Source organism: Lactuca virosa, chromosome 1, assembly GCF_052849685.1.
Source record: "Lactuca virosa cultivar CGN04683 chromosome 1, Lactuca_virosa_CGN04683_v6, whole genome shotgun sequence".
Taxonomy (NCBI): domain Eukaryota; kingdom Viridiplantae; phylum Streptophyta; class Magnoliopsida; order Asterales; family Asteraceae; genus Lactuca; species Lactuca virosa.
This window is the reverse complement of record NC_136426.1, coordinates 263,682,500-263,703,178: the sequence shown is the minus strand read 5'-3', so window position 1 is coordinate 263,703,178 and position 20,679 is coordinate 263,682,500. Positions and strand designations below refer to the sequence as shown.

Genomic DNA, 20,679 nt, shown 5'->3' with positions numbered 1-20,679 from the left:
CGAGCATAGAAATAGCAAGAAAGAAAAAAAAACCGCACGTAAAATCTAAAAAAACGCAAACGGACAACGAAAAATGGGGGTGCAACACGAGGACTTCCCATGGGGTCACCCATCCTAGTACTACTCTCGCCCAAGCACGCTTAACTGCGGAGTTGTGATGGGATCCGGTGCATTAGTGCTGGTATGATCGCACCCGAAATATTGTCCATGCTTATTGCTTGTATGTCTTCAAAAGACACAAAACCTCCTTTGTTTTCGTACGCGAGGCGTGGGACCTACGTGACCGATCGGCTCCGTTCCAAAAATACGAAGACCATGAACCATGAAACGGAGGCCACCCGAGCATAGAAATAGCAAGAAAAAAAAACAAAAAAAACCGCACGTAAAATCTAAAAAAACGCAAACGGACAACGAAAAAGGGGGGGTGCAACACGAGGACTTCCCAGGGGGTCACCCATCCTAGTACTACTCTCGCCCAAGCACGCTTAACTGCGGAGTTCTGATGGGATCCGGTGCATTAGTGCTGGTATGATCGCACCCGAAATACTATCCATGCTTATTGCTTTTATGTCTTAAAAGACGCAGAACCTCCTTTGTTTTCGTACGCGAGGCGTGGAACCCACGTGACCGATCGGCTCCGTTCCAAAAATACGAAAACCATCAACCATGAAGCGGAGGCCACCCGAGCATAGAAATAGCAAGAAAGAAAAAAAACAAAAAAAAAACCGCACGTAAAATCTAAAAAAACGCAAACGGACAACGAAAAAGGGGGGTGCAACACGAGGACTTCCCAGGGGGTCACCCATCCTAGTACTACTCTCGCCCAAGCACGCTTAAGTGCGGAGTTCTGATGGGATCCGGTGCATTAGTGCTGGTATGATCGCACCCGAAATACTATCCATGCTTATTGCTTGTATGTCTTAAAAGACGCAAAACCTCCTTTGTTTTCGTACGCGAGGCGTGGGACCCACGTGACCGATCGGCTCCGTTCCAAAAATACGAAGACCATGAACCATGAAACGGAGGCCACCCGAGCATAGAAATAGCAAGAAAGAAAAAAAAAAAACAAAAAAAAAACCGCACGTAAAATTTAAAAAAACGCAAACGGACAACGAAAAAGGGGGGTGCAACACGAGGACTTCCCAGGGGGTCACCCATCCTAGTACTACTCTCGCCCAAGCACGCTTAACTGCGGAGTTCTGATAGGATCCGGTGCATTACTGCTGGTATGATCGCACCCGAAATACTATCCATGCTTATTGCTTGTATGTCTTAAAAGACGCAGAACCTCCTTTGTTTTCGTACGCGAGGCGTGGGACCCACGTGACCGATCAACTCCGTTCCAAAAATACGAAGACCATCAACCATGAAGCGGAGGCCACCCGAGCATAGAAATAGCAAGAAAGAAAAAAAAACAAAAAAAAAAAAACCGCATGTAAAATCTAAAAAAACGCAAACGGACAACGAAAAAGGGGGGTGCAACACGAGGACTTCCCATGGGGTCACCCATCCTAGTACTACTCTCGCCCAAGCACGCTTAACTGCGGAGTTCTGATGGGATCCGGTGCATTAGTGCTGGTATGATCGCTCCCGAAATACTGTCCATGCTTATTGCTTTTATGTCTTAAAAGACACAGAACCTCCTTTGTTTTCGTACGCGAGGCGTGGGACCCACGTGACCGATCGGCTCCGTTCCAAAAATACGAAGACCATGAACCATGAAACGGAGGCCACCCGAGCATAGAAATAGCAAGAAAAAAAAACAAAAAAAAACCGCACGTAAAATCTAAAAAACGCAAACGGACAACGAAAAAGGGGGGTGCAACACGAGGACTTCCCATGGGGTCACCCATCCTAGTACTACTCTCGCCCAAGCACGCTTAACTGCGGAGTTTTGATGGGATCCGGTGCATCAGAGCTGGTATGATCGCACCCGAAATACTGTCCATGCTTATTGCTTGTATGTCTTAAAAGACACAGAACCTCATTTGTTTTCGTACGCGAGGCGTGGGACCCACGTGACCGATCGGCTCCGTTCCAAAAATACGAAGACCATGAACCATGAAACGGAGGCCACCCGAGCATAGAAATAGCAAGAAAAAAAAACAAAAAAAAAACGCACGTAAAATCTAAAAAAACGCAAACGGACAACGAAAAAGGGGGGGTGCAACACGAGGACTTCCCAGGGGGTCACCCATCCTAGTACTACTCTCGCCCAAGCACGCTTAACTGCGGAGTTCTGATGGGATCCGGTGCATTAGTGCTGGTATGATCGCACCCGAAATACTATCCATGCTTATTGCTTGTATGTCTTAAAAGACGCAGAACCTCCTTTGTTTTCGTACGCGAGGCGTGGGACCCACGTGACCGATCGGCTCCGTTCCAAAAATACGAAGACCATGAACCATGAAACGGAGGCCACCCGAGCATAGAAATAGCAAGAAAGAAAAAAAAACAAAAAAAAAACCGCACGTAAAATCTAAAAAAACGCAAACGGACAACGAAAAAGGGGGGTGCAACTCGAGGACTTCCCAGGGGGTCACCCATCCTAGTACTACTCTCGCCCAAGCACGCTTAAGTGCGGAGTTCTGATGGGATCCGGTGCATTAGTGCTGGTATGATCGCACCCGAAATACTATCCATGCTTATTGCTTGTATGTCTTAAAAGACGCAAAACCTCCTTTGTTTTCGTACGCGAGGCGTGGGACCCACGTGACCGATCGGCTCCGTTCCAAAAATACGAAGACCATGAACCATGAAACGGAGGCCACCCGAGCATAGAAATAGCAAGAAAGAAAAAAAAAAAAACAAAAAAAAAACCGCACGTAAAATTTAAAAAAACGCAAACGGACAACGAAAAAGGGGGGTGCAACACGAGGACTTCCCAGGGGGTCACCCATCCTAGTACTACTCTCGCCCAAGCACGCTTAACTGCGGAGTTCTGATAGGATCCGGTGCATTACTGCTGGTATGATCGCAGCCGAAATACTATCCATGCTTATTGCTTGTATGTCTTAAAAGACGCAGAACCTCCTTTGTTTTCGTACGCGAGGCGTGGGACCCACGTGACCGATCAACTCCGTTCCAAAAATACGAAGACCATCAACCATGAAGCGGAGGCCACCCGAGCATAGAAATAGCAAGAAAGAAAAAAAAACAAAAAAAAAAAACCGCATGTAAAATCTAAAAAAACGCAAACGGACAACGAAAAAGGGGGGTGCAACACGAGGACTTCCCATGGGGTCACCCATCCTAGTACTACTCTCGCCCAAGCACGCTTAACTGCGGAGTTCTGATGGGATCCGGTGCATTAGTGCTGGTATGATCGCTCCCGAAATACTGTCCATGCTTATTGCTTTTATGTCTTAAAAGACACAGAACCTCCTTTGTTTTCGTACGCGAGGCGTGGGACCCACGTGACCGATCGGCTCCGTTCCAAAAATACGAAGACCATGAACCATGAAACGGAGGCCACCCGAGCATAGAAATAGCAAGAAAAAAAAACAAAAAAAAACCGCACGTAAAATCTAAAAAACGCAAACGGACAACGAAAAAGGGGGGTGCAACACGAGGACTTCCCATGGGGTCACCCATCCTAGTACTACTCTCGCCCAAGCACGCTTAACTGCGGAGTTTTGATGGGATCCGGTGCATCAGAGCTGGTATGATCGCACCCGAAATACTGTCCATGCTTATTGCTTGTATGTCTTAAAAGACACAGAACCTCATTTGTTTTCGTACGCGAGGCGTGGGACCCACGTGACCGATCGGCTCCGTTCCAAAAATACGAAGACCATGAACCATGAAACGGAGGCCACCCGAGCATAGAAATAGCAAGAAAAAAAAACAAAAAAAAAACGCACGTAAAATCTAAAAAAACGCAAACGGACAACGAAAAAGGGGGGGTGCAACACGAGGACTTCCCAGGGGGTCACCCATCCTAGTACTACTCTCGCCCAAGCACGCTTAACTGCGGAGTTCTGATGGGATCCGGTGCATTAGTGCTGGTATGATCGCACCCGAAATACTATCCATGCTTATTGCTTGTATGTCTTAAAAGACGCAGAACCTCCTTTGTTTTCGTACGCGAGGCGTGGGACCCACGTGACCGATCGGCTCCGTTCCAAAAATACGAAGACCATGAACCATGAAACGGAGGCCACCCGAGCATAGAAATAGCAAGAAAGAAAAAAAAACAAAAAAAAAACCGCACGTAAAATCTAAAAAAACGCAAACGGACAACGAAAAAGGGGGGTGCAACACGAGGACTTCCCAGGGGGTCACCCATCCTAGTACTACTCTCGCCCATGCACGTTTAACTGCGGAGTTCTGATAGGATCCGGTGCATTAGTGCTGGTATGATCGCACCCGAAATACTATCCATACTTATTGCTTGTATGTCTTAAAAGACGCAGAACCTCCTTTGTTTTCGTACGCGAGGCGTGGGACCCACGTGACCGATCGGCTCCGTTCCAAAAATACGAAGACCATGAACCATGAAACGGAGGCCACCCGAGCATAGAAATAGCAAGAAAGAAAAAAAAACAAAAAAAAAACCGCACGTAAAATCTAAAAAAACGCAAACGGACAACGAAAAAGGGGGGTGCAACACGAGGACTTCCCAGGGGGTCACCCATCCTAGTACTACTCTCGCCCAAGCACGCTTAACTGCGGAGTTCTGATGGGATCCGGTGCATTAGTGCTGGTATGATCGCACCCGAAATACTATCCATGCTTATTGCTTGTATGTCTTAAAAGACGCAGAACCTCCTTTGTTTTCGTACGCGAGGCGTGGGACCCACGTGACCGATCGGCTCCGTTCCAAAAATACGAAGACCATGAACCATGAAACGGAGGCCACCCGAGCATAGAAATAGCAAGAAAGAAAAAAAAACAAAAAAAAAACCGCACGTAAAATCTAAAAAAACGCAAACGGACAACGAAAAAGGGGGGTGCAACTCGAGGACTTCCCAGGGGGTCACCCATCCTAGTACTACTCTCGCCCAAGCACGCTTAAGTGCGGAGTTCTGATGGGATCCGGTGCATTAGTGCTGGTATGATCGCACCCGAAATACTATCCATGCTTATTGCTTGTATGTCTTAAAAGACGCAAAACCTCCTTTGTTTTCGTACGCGAGGCGTGGGACCCACGTGACCGATCGGCTCCGTTCCAAAAATACGAAGACCATGAACCATGAAACGGAGGCCACCCGAGCATAGAAATAGCAAGAAAGAAAAAAAAAAACAAAAAAAAAACCGCACGTAAAATTTAAAAAAACGCAAACGGACAACGAAAAAGGGGGGTGCAACACGAGGACTTCCCAGGGGGTCACCCATCCTAGTACTACTCTCGCCCAAGCACGCTTAACTGCGGAGTTCTGATAGGATCCGGTGCATTACTGCTGGTATGATCGCAGCCGAAATACTATCCATGCTTATTGCTTGTATGTCTTAAAAGACGCAGAACCTCCTTTGTTTTCGTACGCGAGGCGTGGGACCCACGTGACCGATCAACTCCGTTCCAAAAATACGAAGACCATCAACCATGAAGCGGAGGCCACCCGAGCATAGAAATAGCAAGAAAGAAAAAAAAACAAAAAAAAAAAACCGCATGTAAAATCTAAAAAAACGCAAACGGACAACGAAAAAGGGGGGTGCAACACGAGGACTTCCCATGGGGTCACCCATCCTAGTACTACTCTCGCCCAAGCACGCTTAACTGCGGAGTTCTGATGGGATCCGGTGCATTAGTGCTGGTATGATCGCTCCCGAAATACTGTCCATGCTTATTGCTTTTATGTCTTAAAAGACACAGAACCTCCTTTGTTTTCGTACGCGAGGCGTGGGACCCACGTGACCGATCGGCTCCGTTCCAAAAATACGAAGACCATGAACCATGAAACGGAGGCCACCCGAGCATAGAAATAGCAAGAAAAAAAAACAAAAAAAAACCGCACGTAAAATCTAAAAAACGCAAACGGACAACGAAAAAGGGGGGTGCAACACGAGGACTTCCCATGGGGTCACCCATCCTAGTACTACTCTCGCCCAAGCACGCTTAACTGCGGAGTTTTGATGGGATCCGGTGCATCAGAGCTGGTATGATCGCACCCGAAATACTGTCCATGCTTATTGCTTGTATGTCTTAAAAGACACAGAACCTCATTTGTTTTCGTACGCGAGGCGTGGGACCCACGTGACCGATCGGCTCCGTTCCAAAAATACGAAGACCATGAACCATGAAACGGAGGCCACCCGAGCATAGAAATAGCAAGAAAAAAAAACAAAAAAAAAACGCACGTAAAATCTAAAAAAACGCAAACGGACAACGAAAAAGGGGGGGTGCAACACGAGGACTTCCCAGGGGGTCACCCATCCTAGTACTACTCTCGCCCAAGCACGCTTAACTGCGGAGTTCTGATGGGATCCGGTGCATTAGTGCTGGTATGATCGCACCCGAAATACTATCCATGCTTATTGCTTGTATGTCTTAAAAGACGCAGAACCTCCTTTGTTTTCGTACGCGAGGCGTGGGACCCACGTGACCGATCGGCTCCGTTCCAAAAATACGAAGACCATGAACCATGAAACGGAGGCCACCCGAGCATAGAAATAGCAAGAAAGAAAAAAAAACAAAAAAAAAACCGCACGTAAAATCTAAAAAAACGCAAACGGACAACGAAAAAGGGGGGTGCAACACGAGGACTTCCCAGGGGGTCACCCATCCTAGTACTACTCTCGCCCATGCACGTTTAACTGCGGAGTTCTGATAGGATCCGGTGCATTAGTGCTGGTATGATCGCACCCGAAATACTATCCATACTTATTGCTTGTATGTCTTAAAAGACGCAGAACCTCCTTTGTTTTCGTACGCGAGGCGTGGGACCCACGTGACCGATCGGCTCCGTTCCAAAAATACGAAGACCATGAACCATGAAACGGAGGCCACCCGAGCATAGAAATAGCAAGAAAGAAAAAAAAACAAAAAAAAAACCGCACGTAAAATCTAAAAAAACGCAAACGGACAACGAAAAAGGGGGGTGCAACACGAGGACTTCCCAGGGGGTCACCCATCCTAGTACTACTCTCGCCCAAGCACGCTTAACTGCGGAGTTCTGATGGGATCCGGTGCATTAGTGCTGGTATGATCGCACCCGAAATACTATCCATGCTTATTGCTTGTATGTCTTAAAAGACGCAGAACCTCCTTTGTTTTCGTACGCGAGGCGTGGGACCCACGTGACCGATCGGCTCCGTTCCAAAAATACGAAGACCATGAACCATGAAACGGAGGCCACCCGAGCATAGAAATAGCAAGAAAGAAAAAAAAACAAAAAAAAAACCGCACGTAAAATCTAAAAAAACGCAAACGGACAACGAAAAAGGGGGTGCAACACGAGGACTTCCCAGGGGGTCACCCATCCTAGTACTACTCTCGCCCAAGCACGCTTAACTGCGGAGTTCTGATGGGATCCGGTGCATTAGTGCTGGTATGATCGCACCCGAAATACTATCCATGCTTATTGTTTGTATGTCTTAAAAGACGCAGAACCTCCTTTGTTTTCGTACGCGAGGCGTGGGACCCACGTGACCGATCGGCTCCGTTCCAAAAATACGAAGACCATGAACCATGAAACGGAGGCCACTCGAGCATAGAAATAGCAAGAAAGAAAAAAAAACAAAAAAAAACCGCACGTAAAATCTAAAAAAACGCAAACGGACAACGAAAAAGGGGGTGCAACACGAGGACTTCCCAGGGGGTCACCCATCCTAGTACTACTCTCGCCCAAGCACGCTTAACTGCGGAGTTTTGATGGGATCCGGTGCATTAGTGCTGGTATGATCGCACCCGAAATATTATCCATGCTTATTGCTTGTATGTCTTAAAAGACGCAGAACCTCCTTTGTTTTCGTACGCGAGGCGTGGGACCCACGTGACCGATCAGCTCCGTTCCAAAAATACGAAGACCATCAACCATGAAGCGGAGGCCACCCGAGCATAGAAATAGCAAGAAAGAAAAAAAAACCGCACGTAAAATCTAAAAAAACGCAAACGGACAACGAAAAATGGGGGTGCAACACGAGGACTTCCCATGGGGTCACCCATCCTAGTACTACTCTCGCCCAAGCACGCTTAACTGCGGAGTTCTGATGGGATCCGGTGCATTAGTGCTGGTATGATCGCACCCGAAATATTGTCCATGCTTATTGCTTGTATGTCTTCAAAAGACACAAAACCTCCTTTGTTTTCGTACGCGAGGCGTGGGACCCACGTGACCGATCGGCTCCGTTCCAAAAATACGAAGACCATGAACCATGAAACGGAGGCCACCCGAGCATAGAAATAGCAAGAAAAAAAAACAAAAAAAACCGCACGTAAAATCTAAAAAAACGCAAACGGACAACGAAAAAGGGGGGGTGCAACACGAGGACTTCCCAGGGGGTCACCCATCCTAGTACTACTCTCGCCCAAGCACGCTTAACTGCGGAGTTCTGATGGGATCCGGTGCATTAGTGCTGGTATGATCGCACCCGAAATACTATCCATGCTTATTGCTTTTATGTCTTAAAAGACGCAGAACCTCCTTTGTTTTCGTACGCGAGGCGTGGAACCCACGTGACCGATCGGCTCCGTTCCAAAAATACGAAAACCATCAACCATGAAGCGGAGGCCACCCGAGCATAGAAATAGCAAGAAAGAAAAAAAACAAAAAAAAAACCGCACGTAAAATCTAAAAAAACGCAAACGGACAACGAAAAAGGGGGGTGCAACACGAGGACTTCCCAGGGGGTCACCCATCCTAGTACTACTCTCGCCCAAGCACGCTTAAGTGCGGAGTTCTGATGGGATCCGGTGCATTAGTGCTGGTATGATCGCACCCGAAATACTATCCATGCTTATTGCTTGTATGTCTTAAAAGACGCAAAACCTCCTTTGTTTTCGTACGCGAGGCGTGGGACCCACGTGACCGATCGGCTCCGTTCCAAAAATACGAAGACCATGAACCATGAAACGGAGGCCACCCGAGCATAGAAATAGCAAGAAAGAAAAAAAAAAAAACAAAAAAAAAACCGCACGTAAAATTTAAAAAAACGCAAACGGACAACGAAAAAGGGGGGTGCAACACGAGGACTTCCCAGGGGGTCACCCATCCTAGTACTACTCTCGCCCAAGCACGCTTAACTGCGGAGTTCTGATAGGATCCGGTGCATTACTGCTGGTATGATCGCACCCGAAATACTATCCATGCTTATTGCTTGTATGTCTTAAAAGACGCAGAACCTCCTTTGTTTTCGTACGCGAGGCGTGGGACCCACGTGACCGATCAACTCCGTTCCAAAAATACGAAGACCATCAACCATGAAGCGGAGGCCACCCGAGCATAGAAATAGCAAGAAAGAAAAAAAAAACAAAAAAAAAAACCGCATGTAAAATCTAAAAAAACGCAAACGGACAACGAAAAAGGGGGGTGCAACACGAGGACTTCCCATGGGGTCACCCATCCTAGTACTACTCTCGCCCAAGCACGCTTAACTGCGGAGTTCTGATGGGATCCGGTGCATTAGTGCTGGTATGATCGCTCCCGAAATACTGTCCATGCTTATTGCTTTTATGTCTTAAAAGACACAGAACCTCCTTTGTTTTCGTACGCGAGGCGTGGGACCCACGTGACCGATCGACTCCGTTCCAAAAATACGAAGACCATGAACCATGAAACGGAGGCCACCCGAGCATAGAAATAGCAAGAAAAAAAAACAAAAAAAAACCGCACGTAAAATCTAAAAAACGCAAACGGACAACGAAAAAGGGGGGTGCAACACGAGGACTTCCCATGGGGTCACCCATCCTAGTACTACTCTCGCCCAAGCACGCTTAACTGCGGAGTTTTGATGGGATCCGGTGCATCAGAGCTGGTATGATCGCACCCGAAATACTGTCCATGCTTATTGCTTGTATGTCTTAAAAGACACAGAACCTCATTTGTTTTCGTACGCGAGGCGTGGGACCCACGTGACCGATCGGCTCCGTTCCAAAAATACGAAGACCATGAACTATGAAACGGAGGCCACCCGAGCATAGAAATAGCAAGAAAAAAAAACAAAAAAAAAACGCACGTAAAATCTAAAAAAACGCAAACGGACAACGAAAAAGGGGGGGTGCAACACGAGGACTTCCCAGGGGGTCACCCATCCTAGTACTACTCTCGCCCAAGCACGCTTAACTGCGGAGTTCTGATGGGATCCGGTGCATTAGTGCTGGTATGATCGCACCCGAAATACTATCCATGCTTATTGCTTGTATGTCTTAAAAGACGCAGAACCTCCTTTGTTTTCGTACGCGAGGCGTGGGACCCACGTGACCGATCGGCTCCGTTCCAAAAATACGAAGACCATGAACCATGAAACGGAGGCCACCCGAGCATAGAAATAGCAAGAAAGAAAAAAAAACAAAAAAAAAACCGCACGTAAAATCTAAAAAAACGCAAACGGACAACGAAAAAGGGGGGTGCAACACGAGGACTTCCCAGGGGGTCACCCATCCTAGTACTACTCTCGCCCATGCACGTTTAACTGCGGAGTTCTGATAGGATCCGGTGCATTAGTGCTGGTATGATCGCACCCGAAATACTATCCATACTTATTGCTTGTATGTCTTAAAAGACGCAGAACCTCCTTTGTTTTCGTACGCGAGGCGTGGGACCCACGTGACCGATCGGCTCCGTTCCAAAAATACGAAGACCATGAACCATGAAACGGAGGCCACCCGAGCATAGAAATAGCAAGAAAGAAAAAAAAACAAAAAAAAAACCGCACGTAAAATCTAAAAAAACGCAAACGGACAACGAAAAAGGGGGGTGCAACACGAGGACTTCCCAGGGGGTCACCCATCCTAGTACTACTCTCGCCCAAGCACGCTTAACTGCGGAGTTCTGATGGGATCCGGTGCATTAGTGCTGGTATGATCGCACCCGAAATACTATCCATGCTTATTGCTTGTATGTCTTAAAAGACGCAGAACCTCCTTTGTTTTCGTACGCGAGGCGTGGGACCCACGTGACCGATCGGCTCCGTTCCAAAAATACGAAGACCATGAACCATGAAACGGAGGCCACCCGAGCATAGAAATAGCAAGAAAGAAAAAAAAACAAAAAAAAAACCGCACGTAAAATCTAAAAAAACGCAAACGGACAACGAAAAAGGGGGTGCAACACGAGGACTTCCCAGGGGGTCACCCATCCTAGTACTACTCTCGCCCAAGCACGCTTAACTGCGGAGTTCTGATGGGATCCGGTGCATTAGTGCTGGTATGATCGCACCCGAAATACTATCCATGCTTATTGCTTGTATGTCTTAAAAGACGCAGAACCTCCTTTGTTTTCGTACGCGAGGCGTGGGACCCACGTGACCGATCGGCTCCGTTCCAAAAATACGAAGACCATGAACCATGAAACGGAGGCCACTCGAGCATAGAAATAGCAAGAAAGAAAAAAAAACAAAAAAAAACCGCACGTAAAATCTAAAAAAACGCAAACGGACAACGAAAAAGGGGGGTGCAACACGAGGACTTCCCAGGGGGTCACCCATCCTAGTACTACTCTCGCCCAAGCACGCTTAACTGCGGAGTTCTGATGGGATCCGGTGCATTAGTGCTGGTATGATCGCACCCGAAATACTATCCATGCTTATTGCTTGTATGTCTTAAAAGACGCAGAACCTCCTTTGTTTTCGTACGCGAGGCGTGGGACCCACGTGACCGATCAGCTCCGTTCCAAAAATACGAAGACCATCAACCATGAAGCGGAGGCCACCCGAGCATAGAAATAGCAAGAAAGAAAAAAAAACAAAAAAAAACCGCACGTAAAATCTAAAAAAACGCAAACGGACGACGAAAAATGGGGGTGCAACACGAGGACTTCCCATGGGGTCACCCATCCTAGTACTACTCTCGCCCAAGCACGCTTAACTGCGGAGTTCTGATGGGATCCGGTGCATTAGTGCTGGTATGATCGCACCCGAAATATTGTCCATGCTTATTGCTTGTATGTCTTCAAAAGACACAAAACCTCCTTTGTTTTCGTACGCGAGGCGTGGGACCCACGTGACCGATCGGCTCCGTTCCAAAAATACGAAGACCATGAACCATGAAACGGAGGCCACCCGAGCATAGAAATAGCAAGAAAAAAAAACAAAAAAAAAACCGCACGTAAAATCTAAAAAAACGCAAACGGACAACGAAAAAGGGGGGGTGCAACACGAGGACTTCCCAGGGGGTCACCCATCCTAGTACTACTCTCGCCCAAGCACGCTTAACTGCGGAGTTCTGATGGGATCCGGTGCATTAGTGCTGGTATGATCGCACCCGAAATACTATCCATGCTTATTGCTTTTATGTCTTAAAAGACGCAGAACCTCCTTTGTTTTCGTACGCGAGGCGTGGAACCCACGTGACCGATCGGCTCCGTTCCAAAAATACGAAAACCATCAACCATGAAGCGGAGGCCACCCGAGCATAGAAATAGCAAGAAAGAAAAAAAACAAAAAAAAAACCGCACGTAAAATCTAAAAAAACGCAAACGGACAACGAAAAAGGGGGGTGCAACACGAGGACTTCCCAGGGGGTCACCCATCCTAGTACTACTCTCGCCCAAGCACGCTTAAGTGCGGAGTTCTGATGGGATCCGGTGCATTAGTGCTGGTATGATCGCACCCGAAATACTATCCATGCTTATTGCTTGTATGTCTTAAAAGACGCAAAACCTCCTTTGTTTTCGTACGCGAGGCGTGGGACCCACGTGACCGATCGGCTCCGTTCCAAAAATACGAAGACCATGAACCATGAAACGGAGGCCACCCGAGCATAGAAATAGCAAGAAAGAAAAAAAAAACAAAAAAAAAACCGCACGTAAAATATAAAAAAACGCAAACGGACAACGAAAAAGGGGGGTGCAACACGAGGACTTCCCAGGGGGTCACCCATCCTAGTACTACTCTCGCCCAAGCACGCTTAACTGCGGAGTTCTGATAGGATCCGGTGCATTACTGCTGGTATGATCGCACCCGAAATACTATCCATGCTTATTGCTTGTATGTCTTAAAAGACGCAGAACCTCCTTTGTTTTCGTACGCGAGGCGTGGGACCCACGTGACCGATCAACTCCGTTCCAAAAATACGAAGACCATCAACCATGAAGCGGAGGCCACCCGAGCATAGAAATAGCAAAAAAGAAAAAAAACAAAAAAAAACCGCACGTAAAATCTAAAAAAACGCAAACGGACAACGAAAAAGGGGGGTGCAACACGAGGACTTCCCATGGGGTCACCCATCCTAGTACTACTCTCGCCCAAGCACGCTTAACGGCGGAGTTCTGATGGGATCCGGTGCATTAGTGCTGGTATGATCGCACCCGAAATAGTGTCCATGCTTATTGCTTGTATGTCTTCAAAAGACACAGAACCTCCTTTGTTTTCGTACGCGAGGCGTGGGACCCACGTGACCGATCGGCTCCGTTCCAAAAATACGAAGACCATGAACCATGAAACGGAGGCCACCCGAGCATAGAAATAGCAAGAAAAAAAAAACAAAAAAAAAACCGCACGTAAAATCTAAAAAAACGCAAACGGACAACGAAAAAGGGGGGGTGCAACACGAGGACTTCCCAGGGGGTCACCCATCCTAGTACTACTCTCGCCCAAGCACGCTTAACTGCGGAGTTCTGATGGGATCCGGTGCATTAGTGCTGGTATGATCGCACCCGAAATACTATCCATGCTTATTGCTTTTATGTCTTAAAAGACGCAGAACCTCCTTTGTTTTCGTACGCGAGGCGTGGAACCCACGTGACCGATCGGCTCCGTTCCAAAAATACGAAAACCATCAACCATGAAGCGGAGGCCACCCGAGCATAGAAATAGCAAGAAAGAAAAAAAAAAAAAACCGCACGTAAAATCTAAAAAAACGCAAACGTACAACGAAAAAGGGGGGTGCAACACGAGGACTTCCCAGGGGGTCACCCATCCTAGTACTACTCTCGCCCAAGCACGCTTAACTGCGGAGTTCTGATGGGATCCGGTACATTAGTGCTGGTATGATCGCACCCGAAATACTATCCATGCTTATTGCTTTTATGTCTTAAAAGACGCAGAACCTCCTTTGTTTTCGTACGCGAGGCGTGGGACCCACGTGACCGATCGGCTCCGTTCCAAAAATACGAAGACCATGAACCATGAAACGGAGGCCACCCGAGCATAGAAATAGCAAGAAAGAAAAAAAAACAAAAAAAAACCGCTCGTAAAATCTAAAAAAACGCAAACGGACAACGAAAAAGGGGGGTGCAACACGAGGACTTCCCAGGGGGTCACCCATGCTAGTACTACTCTCGCCCAAGCACGCTTAACTGCGGAGTTCTGATGGGATCCGGTGCATTAGTGCTGGTATGATCGCACCCGAAATACTATCCATGCTTATTGCTTGTATGTCTTAAAAGACGCAGAACCTCCTTTGTTTTCGTACGCGAGGCGTGGGACCCACGTGACCGATCGGCTCCGTTCCAAAAATACGAAGACCATGAACCATGAAATGGAGGCCACCCGAGCATAAAAATAGCAAGAAAGAAAAAAAAAACAAAAAAAAACCGCACGTAAAATCTAAAAAAACGCAAACGGACAACGAAAAAGGGGGGTGCAACACGAGGACTTCCCAGGGGGTCACCCATCCTAGTACTACTCTCGCCCAAGCACGCTTAACTGCAGAGTTCTGATGGGATCCGGTGCATTAGTGCTGGTATGATCGCACCCAAAATACTATCCATGCTTATTGCTTGTATGTCTTAAAAGACGCAGAAACTCCTTTGTTTTCGTACGCGAGGCGTGGGACCCACGTGACCGATCAGCTCCGTTCCAAAAATACGAAGACCATCAACCATGAAGCGGAGGCCACCCGAGCATAGAAATAGCAAGAAAGAAAAAAAACAAAAAAAAACCGCACGTAAAATCTAAAAAAACGCAAACGGACAACGAAAATGGGGGGTGCAACACGAGGACTTCCCATGGGGTCACCCATCCTAGTACTACTCTCGCCCAAGCACGCTTAACTGCGGAGTTCTGATGGGATCCGGTGCATTAGTGCTGGTATGATCGCACCCGAAATACTGTCCATGCTTATTGCTTGTATGTCTTAAAAGACACAGAACCTCCTTTGTTTTCGTACGCGAGGCGTGGGACCCACGTGACCGATCGGCTCCGTTCCAAAAATACGAAGACCATGAACAATGAAACGGAGGCCACCCGAGCATAGAAATAGCAAGAAAAAAAAACAAAAAAAAACCGCACGTAAAATCTAAAAAACCGCAAACGGACAACGAAAAAGGGGGGGTGCAACACGAGGACTTCCCAGGGGGTCACCCATCCTAGTACTACTCTCGCCCAAGCACGCTTAACTGCGGAGTTCTGATGGGATCCGGTGCATTAGTGCTGGTATGATCGCACCCGAAATACTATCCATGCTTATTGCTTTTATGTCTTAAAAGACGCAGAACCTCCTTTGTTTTCGTACGCGAGTTGTGGAACCCACGTGACCGATCGGCTCCGTTCCAAAAATACGAAAACCATCAACCATGAAGCGGAGGCCACCCGAGCATAGAAATAGCAAGAAAGAAAAAAAAACAAAAAAAAACCGCACGTAAAATCTAAAAAAACGCAAACGGACAACGAAAAAGGGGGGTGCAACACGAGGACTTCCCAGGGGGTCACCCATCCTAGTACTACTCTCGCCCAAGCACGCTTAACTGCGGAGTTCTGATGGGATCCGGGGCATTAGTGCTGGTATGATCGCACCCGAAATACTATCCATGCTTATTGCTTTTATGTCTTAAAAGACGCAGAACCTCCTTTGTTTTCGTACGCGAGGCGTGGAACCCACGTGACCGATCGGCTCCGTTCCAAAAATACGAAAACCATCAACCATGAAGCGGAGGCCACCCGAGCATAGAAATAGCAAGAAAGAAAAAAAAAAAAAAACCGCACGTAAAATCTAAAAAAACGCAAACGTACAACGAAAAAGGGGGGTGCAACACGAGGACTTCCCAGGGGGTCACCCATCCTAGTACTACTCTCGCCCAAGCACGCTTAACTGCGGAGTTCTGATGGGATCCGGTGCATTAGTGCTGGTATGATCGCACCCGAAATACTATCCATGCTTATTGCTTTTATGTCTTAAAAGACGCAGAACCTCCTTTGTTTTCGTACGCGAGGCGTGGGACCCACGTGACCGATCGGCTCCGTTCCAAAAATACGAAGACCATGAACCATGAAACGGAGGCCACCCGAGCATAGAAATAGCAAGAAAGAAAAAAAAAACAAAAAAAAACCGCTCGTAAAATCTAAAAAAACGCAAACGGACAACGAAAAAGGGGGGTGCAACACGAGGACTTCCCAGGGGGTCACCCATGCTAGTACTACTCTCGCCCAAGCACACTTAACTGCGGAGTTCTGATGGGATCCGGTGCATTAGTGCTGGTATGATCGCACCCGAAATACTATCCATGCTTATTGCTTGTATGTCTTAAAAGACGCAGAACCTCCTTTGTTTTCGTACGCGAGGCGTGGGACCCACGTGACCGATCGGCTCCGTTCCAAAAATACGAAGACCATGAACCATGAAATGGAGGCCACCCGAGCATAAAAATAGCAAGAAAGAAAAAAAAAACAAAAAAAACCGCACGTAAAATCTAAAAAAACGCAAACGGACAACGAAAAAGGGGGGTGCAACACGAGGACTTCCCAGGGGGTCACCCATCCTAGTACTACTCTCGCCCAAGCACGCTTAACTGCGGAGTTCTGATGGGATCCGGTGCATTATTGCTGGTATGATCGCACCCAAAATACTATCCATGCTTATTGCTTGTATGTCTTAAAAGACGCAGAAACTCCTTTGTTTTCGTACGCGAGGCGTGGGACCCACGTGACCGATCAGCTCCGTTCCAAAAATACGAAGACCATCACCCTTGAAGCGGAGGCCACCCGAGCATAGAAATAGCAAGAAAGAAAAAAAACAAAAAAAAACCGCACGTAAAATCTAAAAAAACGCAAACGGACAACGAAAATGGGGGGTGCAACACGAGGACTTCCCATGGGGTCACCCATCCTAGTACTACTCTCGCCCAAGCACGCTTAACTGCGGAGTTCTGATGGGATCCGGTGCATTAGTGCTGGTATGATCGCACCCGAAATACTGTCCATGCTTATTGCTTGTATGTCTTAAAAGACACAGAACCTCCTTTGTTTTCGTACGCGAGGCGTGGGACCCACGTGACCGATCGGCTCCGTTCCAAAAATACGAAGACCATGAACAATGAAACGGAGGCCACCCGAGCATAGAAATAGCAAGAAAAAAAAACAAAAAAAAACCGCACGTAAAATCTAAAAAACCGCAAACGGACAACGAAAAAGGGGGGGTGCAACACGAGGACTTCCCAGGGGGTCACCCATCCTAGTACTACTCTCGCCCAAGCACGCTTAACTGCGGAGTTCTGATGGGATCCGGTGCATTAGTGTTGGTATGATCGCACCCGAAATACTATCCATGCTTATTGCTTGTATGTCTTAAAAGACGAAGAACCTCCTTTGTTTTCGTACGCGAGGCGTGGGACCCACGTGACCGATCAGCTCCGTTCCAAAAATACGAAGACCATCAACCATGAAGCGGAGGCCACCCGAGCATAGAAATAGCAAGAAAGAAAAAAAACAAAAAAAAAACCGCACGTAAAATCTAAAAAAACGCAAACGGACAACGAAAAAGCGGGGTGCAACACGAGGACTTCCCAGGGGGTCACCCATCCTAGTACTACTCTCGCCCAAGCACGCTTAACTGCGGAGTTCTGATGGGATCCGGTGCATTAGTGCTGGTATGATCGCACCCGAAATATTGTCCATGATTATTGCTTTTATGTCTTAAAAGACACAGAACCTCCTTTGTTTTCGTACGCGAGGCGTGGGACCCACGTGACCGATCGGCTCCGTTCCAAAAATACGAAGACCATGAACCATGAAAAGGAGGCCACCGAGCATAGAAATAGCAAGAAAAAAAAAAACAAAAAAAAACCGCACGTAAAATCTAAAAAACGCAAACGGACAACGAAAAAGGGGGGTGCAACACGAGGACTTCCCATGGGGTCACCCATCCTAGTACTACTCTCGCCCAAGCACGCTTAACTGCGGAGTTTTGATGGGATCCGGTGCATTAGTGCTGGTATGATCGCACCCGAAATACTGTCCATGCTTATTGCTTGTATGTCTTAAAAGACACAGAACCTCCTTTGTTTTCGTACGCGAGGCGTGGGACCCACGTGACCGATCGGCTCCGTTCCAAAAATACGAAGACCATGAACCATGAAACGGAGGCCACCCGAGCATAGAAATAGCAAGAAAAAAAAAACAAAAAAAAACCGCACGTAAAATCTAAAAAAACGCAAACGGACAACGAAAAAGGGGGGGTGCAACACGAGGACTTCCCAGGGGGTCACCCATCCTAGTACTACTCTCGCCCAAGCACGCTTAACTGCGGAGTTCTGATGGGATCCGGTGCATTAGTGCTGGTATGATCGGACCCGAAATACTATCCATGCTTATTGCTTTTATGTCTTAAAAGACGCAGAACCTCCTTTGTTTTCGTACGCGAGGCGTGGAACCCACGTGACCGATCGGCTCCGTTCCAAAAATACGAAAACCATCAACCATGAAGCGGAGGCCACCCGAGCATAGAAATAGCAAGAAAGAAAAAAAAACAAAAAAAAACCGCACGTAAAATCTAAAAAAACGCAAACGTACAACGAAAAAGGGGGGTGCAACACGAGGACTTCCCAGGGGGTCACCCATTCTAGTACTACTCTCGCCCAAGCACGCTTAACTGCGGAGTTCTGATGGGATCCGGTGCATTAGTGCTGGTATGATCGCACCCGAAATACTATCCATGCTTATTGCTTGTATGTCTTAAAAGACGCAGAACCTCCTTTGTTTTCGTACGCGAGGCGTGGGACCCACGTGACCGATCGGCTCCGTTCCAAAAATACGAAGACCATGAACCATGAAACGGAGGCCACCCGAGCATAGAAATAGCAAGAAAGAAAAAAAAACAAAAAAAAAACCGCACGTAAAATCTAAAAAAACGCAAACGGACAACGAAAAAGGGGGGTGCAACACGAGGACTTCCCAGGGGGTCACCCATCCTAGTACTACTCTCGCCCAAGCACGCTTAACTGCGGAGTTCTGATGGGATCCGTTGCATTAGTGCTGGTATGATCGCACCCAAAATACTATCCATGCTTATTGCTTGTATGTCTTAAAAGACGGAGAAACTCCTTTGTTTTCGTACGCGAGGCGTGGGACCCACGTGACCGATCAGCTCCGTTCCAAAAATACGAAGACCATGAACCATGAAGCGGAGGCCACCCGAGCATAGAAATAGCAAGAAAGAAAAAAAAACAAAAAAAAAACCGCACGTAAAATCTAAAAAAACGCAAACGGACAACGAAAAAGGGGGGTGCAACACGATGACTTCCCATGGGGTCACCCATCCTAGTACTACTCTCGCCCAAGCACGCTTAACTGCGGAGTTCTGATGGGATCCGGTGCATTAGTGCTGGTATGATCGCACCCGAAATACTGTCCATGCTTATTGCTTTTATGTCTTAAAAGACACAGAACCTCCTTTGTTTTCGTACGCGAGGCGTGGGACCCACGTGACCGATCGGCTCCGTTCCAAAAATACGAAGACCATGAACCATGAAACGGAGGCCACCCGAGCATAGAAATAGCAAGAAAAAAAAAAAAAAACCGCACGTAAAATCTAAAATACGCAAACGGACAACGAAAAAGGGGGGTGCAACACGAGGACTTCCCATGGGGTCACCCATCCTAGTACTACTCTCGCCCAAGCACGCTTAACTGCGGAGTTTTGATGGGATCCGGTGCATTAGTGCTGGTATGATCGCACCCGAAATACTGTCCATGCTTATTGCTTGTATGTCTTAAAAGACACAGAACCTCCTTTGTTTTCGTACGCGAGGCGTGGGACCCACGTGACCGATCGGCTCCGTTCCAAAAATACGAAGACCATGAACCATGAAACGGAGGCCACCCGAGCATAGAAATAGCAAGAAAAAAAAAACAAAAAAAACCGCACGTAAAATCTAAAAAAACGCAAACGGACAACGAAAAAGGGGGGACTTCCCAGGGGGTCACCCATCCTAGTACTACTCTCGCCCAAGCACGCTTAACTGCGGAGTTCTGATGGGATCCGGTGCATTAGTGCTGGTATGATCGCACCCGAAATACTATCCATGCTTATTGCTTTTATGTCTTAAAAGACGCAGAACCTCCTTTGTTTTCGTACGCGAGTTGTGGAACCCACGTGACCGATCGGCTCCGTTCCAAAAATACGAAAACCATCAACCATGAAGCGGAGGCCACCCGAGCATAGAAATAGCAAGAAAGAAAAAAAAAAACAAAAAAAAACCGCACGTAAAATCTAAAAAAACGCAAACGGACAACGAAAAAGGGGGGTGCAACACGAGGACTTCCCAGGGGGTCACCCATCCTAGTACTACTCTCGCCCAAGCACGCTTAACTGCGGAGTTCTGATGGGATCCGGGGCATTAGTGCTGGTATAATCGCACCCGAAAT

General features: G+C 47.4%; 60 non-coding genes across 60 annotated transcripts; all 60 read right to left on the bottom strand.

The window, feature by feature from the left end:
• Positions 1–76: 76 nt before the first annotated feature.
• On the bottom strand, positions 77–195 carry LOC145147272 (5S ribosomal RNA). Its single transcript, XR_013728179.1, has one exon. It is a non-coding gene; the product is annotated as a 5S ribosomal RNA (ribosomal RNA).
• A 226-nt stretch (positions 196–421) lies between these two features.
• On the bottom strand, positions 422–540 carry LOC145151933 (5S ribosomal RNA). The gene has a single exon (XR_013732475.1). It is a non-coding gene; the product is annotated as a 5S ribosomal RNA (ribosomal RNA).
• A 229-nt stretch (positions 541–769) lies between these two features.
• Positions 770–888, bottom strand: LOC145144055 (5S ribosomal RNA). The gene has a single exon (XR_013725076.1). It is a non-coding gene; the product is annotated as a 5S ribosomal RNA (ribosomal RNA).
• A 233-nt stretch (positions 889–1,121) lies between these two features.
• On the bottom strand, positions 1,122–1,240 carry LOC145146962 (5S ribosomal RNA). The gene has a single exon (XR_013727882.1). It is a non-coding gene; the product is annotated as a 5S ribosomal RNA (ribosomal RNA).
• Positions 1,241–1,473: 233 nt separating this feature from the next.
• LOC145155685 (5S ribosomal RNA) lies at positions 1,474–1,592 on the bottom strand. Its single transcript, XR_013736114.1, has one exon. It is a non-coding gene; the product is annotated as a 5S ribosomal RNA (ribosomal RNA).
• A 224-nt stretch (positions 1,593–1,816) lies between these two features.
• On the bottom strand, positions 1,817–1,935 carry LOC145147328 (5S ribosomal RNA). Its single transcript, XR_013728234.1, has one exon. It is a non-coding gene; the product is annotated as a 5S ribosomal RNA (ribosomal RNA).
• Positions 1,936–2,161: 226 nt separating this feature from the next.
• Positions 2,162–2,280, bottom strand: LOC145151932 (5S ribosomal RNA). Its single transcript, XR_013732474.1, has one exon. It is a non-coding gene; the product is annotated as a 5S ribosomal RNA (ribosomal RNA).
• Positions 2,281–2,510: 230 nt separating this feature from the next.
• Positions 2,511–2,629, bottom strand: LOC145146949 (5S ribosomal RNA). Its single transcript, XR_013727869.1, has one exon. It is a non-coding gene; the product is annotated as a 5S ribosomal RNA (ribosomal RNA).
• A 234-nt stretch (positions 2,630–2,863) lies between these two features.
• Positions 2,864–2,982, bottom strand: LOC145149003 (5S ribosomal RNA). The gene has a single exon (XR_013729864.1). It is a non-coding gene; the product is annotated as a 5S ribosomal RNA (ribosomal RNA).
• Positions 2,983–3,214: 232 nt separating this feature from the next.
• Positions 3,215–3,333, bottom strand: LOC145155684 (5S ribosomal RNA). The gene has a single exon (XR_013736113.1). It is a non-coding gene; the product is annotated as a 5S ribosomal RNA (ribosomal RNA).
• Positions 3,334–3,557: 224 nt separating this feature from the next.
• LOC145147326 (5S ribosomal RNA) lies at positions 3,558–3,676 on the bottom strand. Its single transcript, XR_013728233.1, has one exon. It is a non-coding gene; the product is annotated as a 5S ribosomal RNA (ribosomal RNA).
• A 226-nt stretch (positions 3,677–3,902) lies between these two features.
• On the bottom strand, positions 3,903–4,021 carry LOC145151931 (5S ribosomal RNA). The gene has a single exon (XR_013732473.1). It is a non-coding gene; the product is annotated as a 5S ribosomal RNA (ribosomal RNA).
• Positions 4,022–4,251: 230 nt separating this feature from the next.
• Positions 4,252–4,370, bottom strand: LOC145146163 (5S ribosomal RNA). Its single transcript, XR_013727111.1, has one exon. It is a non-coding gene; the product is annotated as a 5S ribosomal RNA (ribosomal RNA).
• A 230-nt stretch (positions 4,371–4,600) lies between these two features.
• Positions 4,601–4,719, bottom strand: LOC145151929 (5S ribosomal RNA). Its single transcript, XR_013732472.1, has one exon. It is a non-coding gene; the product is annotated as a 5S ribosomal RNA (ribosomal RNA).
• Positions 4,720–4,949: 230 nt separating this feature from the next.
• On the bottom strand, positions 4,950–5,068 carry LOC145146948 (5S ribosomal RNA). The gene has a single exon (XR_013727868.1). It is a non-coding gene; the product is annotated as a 5S ribosomal RNA (ribosomal RNA).
• A 232-nt stretch (positions 5,069–5,300) lies between these two features.
• On the bottom strand, positions 5,301–5,419 carry LOC145149002 (5S ribosomal RNA). The gene has a single exon (XR_013729863.1). It is a non-coding gene; the product is annotated as a 5S ribosomal RNA (ribosomal RNA).
• A 232-nt stretch (positions 5,420–5,651) lies between these two features.
• Positions 5,652–5,770, bottom strand: LOC145155683 (5S ribosomal RNA). The gene has a single exon (XR_013736112.1). It is a non-coding gene; the product is annotated as a 5S ribosomal RNA (ribosomal RNA).
• Positions 5,771–5,994: 224 nt separating this feature from the next.
• LOC145147325 (5S ribosomal RNA) lies at positions 5,995–6,113 on the bottom strand. Its single transcript, XR_013728232.1, has one exon. It is a non-coding gene; the product is annotated as a 5S ribosomal RNA (ribosomal RNA).
• Positions 6,114–6,339: 226 nt separating this feature from the next.
• LOC145151928 (5S ribosomal RNA) lies at positions 6,340–6,458 on the bottom strand. Its single transcript, XR_013732471.1, has one exon. It is a non-coding gene; the product is annotated as a 5S ribosomal RNA (ribosomal RNA).
• Positions 6,459–6,688: 230 nt separating this feature from the next.
• LOC145146162 (5S ribosomal RNA) lies at positions 6,689–6,807 on the bottom strand. Its single transcript, XR_013727110.1, has one exon. It is a non-coding gene; the product is annotated as a 5S ribosomal RNA (ribosomal RNA).
• A 230-nt stretch (positions 6,808–7,037) lies between these two features.
• LOC145151926 (5S ribosomal RNA) lies at positions 7,038–7,156 on the bottom strand. The gene has a single exon (XR_013732469.1). It is a non-coding gene; the product is annotated as a 5S ribosomal RNA (ribosomal RNA).
• A 229-nt stretch (positions 7,157–7,385) lies between these two features.
• LOC145151925 (5S ribosomal RNA) lies at positions 7,386–7,504 on the bottom strand. Its single transcript, XR_013732468.1, has one exon. It is a non-coding gene; the product is annotated as a 5S ribosomal RNA (ribosomal RNA).
• A 228-nt stretch (positions 7,505–7,732) lies between these two features.
• Positions 7,733–7,851, bottom strand: LOC145143733 (5S ribosomal RNA). Its single transcript, XR_013724763.1, has one exon. It is a non-coding gene; the product is annotated as a 5S ribosomal RNA (ribosomal RNA).
• Positions 7,852–8,070: 219 nt separating this feature from the next.
• On the bottom strand, positions 8,071–8,189 carry LOC145153296 (5S ribosomal RNA). The gene has a single exon (XR_013733813.1). It is a non-coding gene; the product is annotated as a 5S ribosomal RNA (ribosomal RNA).
• A 226-nt stretch (positions 8,190–8,415) lies between these two features.
• Positions 8,416–8,534, bottom strand: LOC145151924 (5S ribosomal RNA). The gene has a single exon (XR_013732467.1). It is a non-coding gene; the product is annotated as a 5S ribosomal RNA (ribosomal RNA).
• A 229-nt stretch (positions 8,535–8,763) lies between these two features.
• Positions 8,764–8,882, bottom strand: LOC145144054 (5S ribosomal RNA). The gene has a single exon (XR_013725075.1). It is a non-coding gene; the product is annotated as a 5S ribosomal RNA (ribosomal RNA).
• Positions 8,883–9,116: 234 nt separating this feature from the next.
• Positions 9,117–9,235, bottom strand: LOC145146961 (5S ribosomal RNA). Its single transcript, XR_013727881.1, has one exon. It is a non-coding gene; the product is annotated as a 5S ribosomal RNA (ribosomal RNA).
• Positions 9,236–9,467: 232 nt separating this feature from the next.
• On the bottom strand, positions 9,468–9,586 carry LOC145155682 (5S ribosomal RNA). Its single transcript, XR_013736111.1, has one exon. It is a non-coding gene; the product is annotated as a 5S ribosomal RNA (ribosomal RNA).
• A 224-nt stretch (positions 9,587–9,810) lies between these two features.
• Positions 9,811–9,929, bottom strand: LOC145147324 (5S ribosomal RNA). The gene has a single exon (XR_013728231.1). It is a non-coding gene; the product is annotated as a 5S ribosomal RNA (ribosomal RNA).
• A 226-nt stretch (positions 9,930–10,155) lies between these two features.
• On the bottom strand, positions 10,156–10,274 carry LOC145151923 (5S ribosomal RNA). The gene has a single exon (XR_013732466.1). It is a non-coding gene; the product is annotated as a 5S ribosomal RNA (ribosomal RNA).
• Positions 10,275–10,504: 230 nt separating this feature from the next.
• LOC145146160 (5S ribosomal RNA) lies at positions 10,505–10,623 on the bottom strand. The gene has a single exon (XR_013727108.1). It is a non-coding gene; the product is annotated as a 5S ribosomal RNA (ribosomal RNA).
• Positions 10,624–10,853: 230 nt separating this feature from the next.
• LOC145151922 (5S ribosomal RNA) lies at positions 10,854–10,972 on the bottom strand. The gene has a single exon (XR_013732465.1). It is a non-coding gene; the product is annotated as a 5S ribosomal RNA (ribosomal RNA).
• Positions 10,973–11,201: 229 nt separating this feature from the next.
• LOC145151921 (5S ribosomal RNA) lies at positions 11,202–11,320 on the bottom strand. Its single transcript, XR_013732464.1, has one exon. It is a non-coding gene; the product is annotated as a 5S ribosomal RNA (ribosomal RNA).
• Positions 11,321–11,549: 229 nt separating this feature from the next.
• LOC145151920 (5S ribosomal RNA) lies at positions 11,550–11,668 on the bottom strand. Its single transcript, XR_013732463.1, has one exon. It is a non-coding gene; the product is annotated as a 5S ribosomal RNA (ribosomal RNA).
• Positions 11,669–11,897: 229 nt separating this feature from the next.
• On the bottom strand, positions 11,898–12,016 carry LOC145153295 (5S ribosomal RNA). The gene has a single exon (XR_013733812.1). It is a non-coding gene; the product is annotated as a 5S ribosomal RNA (ribosomal RNA).
• A 228-nt stretch (positions 12,017–12,244) lies between these two features.
• Positions 12,245–12,363, bottom strand: LOC145151919 (5S ribosomal RNA). Its single transcript, XR_013732462.1, has one exon. It is a non-coding gene; the product is annotated as a 5S ribosomal RNA (ribosomal RNA).
• A 229-nt stretch (positions 12,364–12,592) lies between these two features.
• On the bottom strand, positions 12,593–12,711 carry LOC145144053 (5S ribosomal RNA). Its single transcript, XR_013725074.1, has one exon. It is a non-coding gene; the product is annotated as a 5S ribosomal RNA (ribosomal RNA).
• Positions 12,712–12,942: 231 nt separating this feature from the next.
• LOC145146960 (5S ribosomal RNA) lies at positions 12,943–13,061 on the bottom strand. Its single transcript, XR_013727880.1, has one exon. It is a non-coding gene; the product is annotated as a 5S ribosomal RNA (ribosomal RNA).
• Positions 13,062–13,289: 228 nt separating this feature from the next.
• Positions 13,290–13,408, bottom strand: LOC145134251 (5S ribosomal RNA). The gene has a single exon (XR_013719035.1). It is a non-coding gene; the product is annotated as a 5S ribosomal RNA (ribosomal RNA).
• A 229-nt stretch (positions 13,409–13,637) lies between these two features.
• On the bottom strand, positions 13,638–13,756 carry LOC145151918 (5S ribosomal RNA). Its single transcript, XR_013732461.1, has one exon. It is a non-coding gene; the product is annotated as a 5S ribosomal RNA (ribosomal RNA).
• A 224-nt stretch (positions 13,757–13,980) lies between these two features.
• LOC145154511 (5S ribosomal RNA) lies at positions 13,981–14,099 on the bottom strand. Its single transcript, XR_013734985.1, has one exon. It is a non-coding gene; the product is annotated as a 5S ribosomal RNA (ribosomal RNA).
• A 229-nt stretch (positions 14,100–14,328) lies between these two features.
• LOC145155029 (5S ribosomal RNA) lies at positions 14,329–14,447 on the bottom strand. Its single transcript, XR_013735491.1, has one exon. It is a non-coding gene; the product is annotated as a 5S ribosomal RNA (ribosomal RNA).
• A 230-nt stretch (positions 14,448–14,677) lies between these two features.
• On the bottom strand, positions 14,678–14,796 carry LOC145155110 (5S ribosomal RNA). Its single transcript, XR_013735566.1, has one exon. It is a non-coding gene; the product is annotated as a 5S ribosomal RNA (ribosomal RNA).
• A 228-nt stretch (positions 14,797–15,024) lies between these two features.
• On the bottom strand, positions 15,025–15,143 carry LOC145153293 (5S ribosomal RNA). Its single transcript, XR_013733811.1, has one exon. It is a non-coding gene; the product is annotated as a 5S ribosomal RNA (ribosomal RNA).
• Positions 15,144–15,369: 226 nt separating this feature from the next.
• LOC145151917 (5S ribosomal RNA) lies at positions 15,370–15,488 on the bottom strand. Its single transcript, XR_013732460.1, has one exon. It is a non-coding gene; the product is annotated as a 5S ribosomal RNA (ribosomal RNA).
• Positions 15,489–15,717: 229 nt separating this feature from the next.
• Positions 15,718–15,836, bottom strand: LOC145155484 (5S ribosomal RNA). The gene has a single exon (XR_013735921.1). It is a non-coding gene; the product is annotated as a 5S ribosomal RNA (ribosomal RNA).
• Positions 15,837–16,061: 225 nt separating this feature from the next.
• On the bottom strand, positions 16,062–16,180 carry LOC145151915 (5S ribosomal RNA). The gene has a single exon (XR_013732458.1). It is a non-coding gene; the product is annotated as a 5S ribosomal RNA (ribosomal RNA).
• A 230-nt stretch (positions 16,181–16,410) lies between these two features.
• On the bottom strand, positions 16,411–16,529 carry LOC145139853 (5S ribosomal RNA). The gene has a single exon (XR_013722018.1). It is a non-coding gene; the product is annotated as a 5S ribosomal RNA (ribosomal RNA).
• A 229-nt stretch (positions 16,530–16,758) lies between these two features.
• Positions 16,759–16,877, bottom strand: LOC145139117 (5S ribosomal RNA). The gene has a single exon (XR_013721834.1). It is a non-coding gene; the product is annotated as a 5S ribosomal RNA (ribosomal RNA).
• A 228-nt stretch (positions 16,878–17,105) lies between these two features.
• On the bottom strand, positions 17,106–17,224 carry LOC145153291 (5S ribosomal RNA). Its single transcript, XR_013733809.1, has one exon. It is a non-coding gene; the product is annotated as a 5S ribosomal RNA (ribosomal RNA).
• A 226-nt stretch (positions 17,225–17,450) lies between these two features.
• On the bottom strand, positions 17,451–17,569 carry LOC145141604 (5S ribosomal RNA). The gene has a single exon (XR_013722802.1). It is a non-coding gene; the product is annotated as a 5S ribosomal RNA (ribosomal RNA).
• A 229-nt stretch (positions 17,570–17,798) lies between these two features.
• LOC145151913 (5S ribosomal RNA) lies at positions 17,799–17,917 on the bottom strand. The gene has a single exon (XR_013732457.1). It is a non-coding gene; the product is annotated as a 5S ribosomal RNA (ribosomal RNA).
• A 225-nt stretch (positions 17,918–18,142) lies between these two features.
• LOC145144641 (5S ribosomal RNA) lies at positions 18,143–18,261 on the bottom strand. The gene has a single exon (XR_013725650.1). It is a non-coding gene; the product is annotated as a 5S ribosomal RNA (ribosomal RNA).
• A 227-nt stretch (positions 18,262–18,488) lies between these two features.
• Positions 18,489–18,607, bottom strand: LOC145144092 (5S ribosomal RNA). Its single transcript, XR_013725111.1, has one exon. It is a non-coding gene; the product is annotated as a 5S ribosomal RNA (ribosomal RNA).
• A 229-nt stretch (positions 18,608–18,836) lies between these two features.
• LOC145154249 (5S ribosomal RNA) lies at positions 18,837–18,955 on the bottom strand. The gene has a single exon (XR_013734731.1). It is a non-coding gene; the product is annotated as a 5S ribosomal RNA (ribosomal RNA).
• A 230-nt stretch (positions 18,956–19,185) lies between these two features.
• On the bottom strand, positions 19,186–19,304 carry LOC145139159 (5S ribosomal RNA). The gene has a single exon (XR_013721843.1). It is a non-coding gene; the product is annotated as a 5S ribosomal RNA (ribosomal RNA).
• A 230-nt stretch (positions 19,305–19,534) lies between these two features.
• LOC145145052 (5S ribosomal RNA) lies at positions 19,535–19,653 on the bottom strand. Its single transcript, XR_013726044.1, has one exon. It is a non-coding gene; the product is annotated as a 5S ribosomal RNA (ribosomal RNA).
• Positions 19,654–19,873: 220 nt separating this feature from the next.
• Positions 19,874–19,992, bottom strand: LOC145144640 (5S ribosomal RNA). Its single transcript, XR_013725649.1, has one exon. It is a non-coding gene; the product is annotated as a 5S ribosomal RNA (ribosomal RNA).
• A 210-nt stretch (positions 19,993–20,202) lies between these two features.
• LOC145151207 (5S ribosomal RNA) lies at positions 20,203–20,324 on the bottom strand. The gene has a single exon (XR_013731975.1). It is a non-coding gene; the product is annotated as a 5S ribosomal RNA (ribosomal RNA).
• Positions 20,325–20,555: 231 nt separating this feature from the next.
• LOC145141189 (5S ribosomal RNA) lies at positions 20,556–20,674 on the bottom strand. Its single transcript, XR_013722488.1, has one exon. It is a non-coding gene; the product is annotated as a 5S ribosomal RNA (ribosomal RNA).
• Positions 20,675–20,679: the final 5 nt, after the last annotated feature.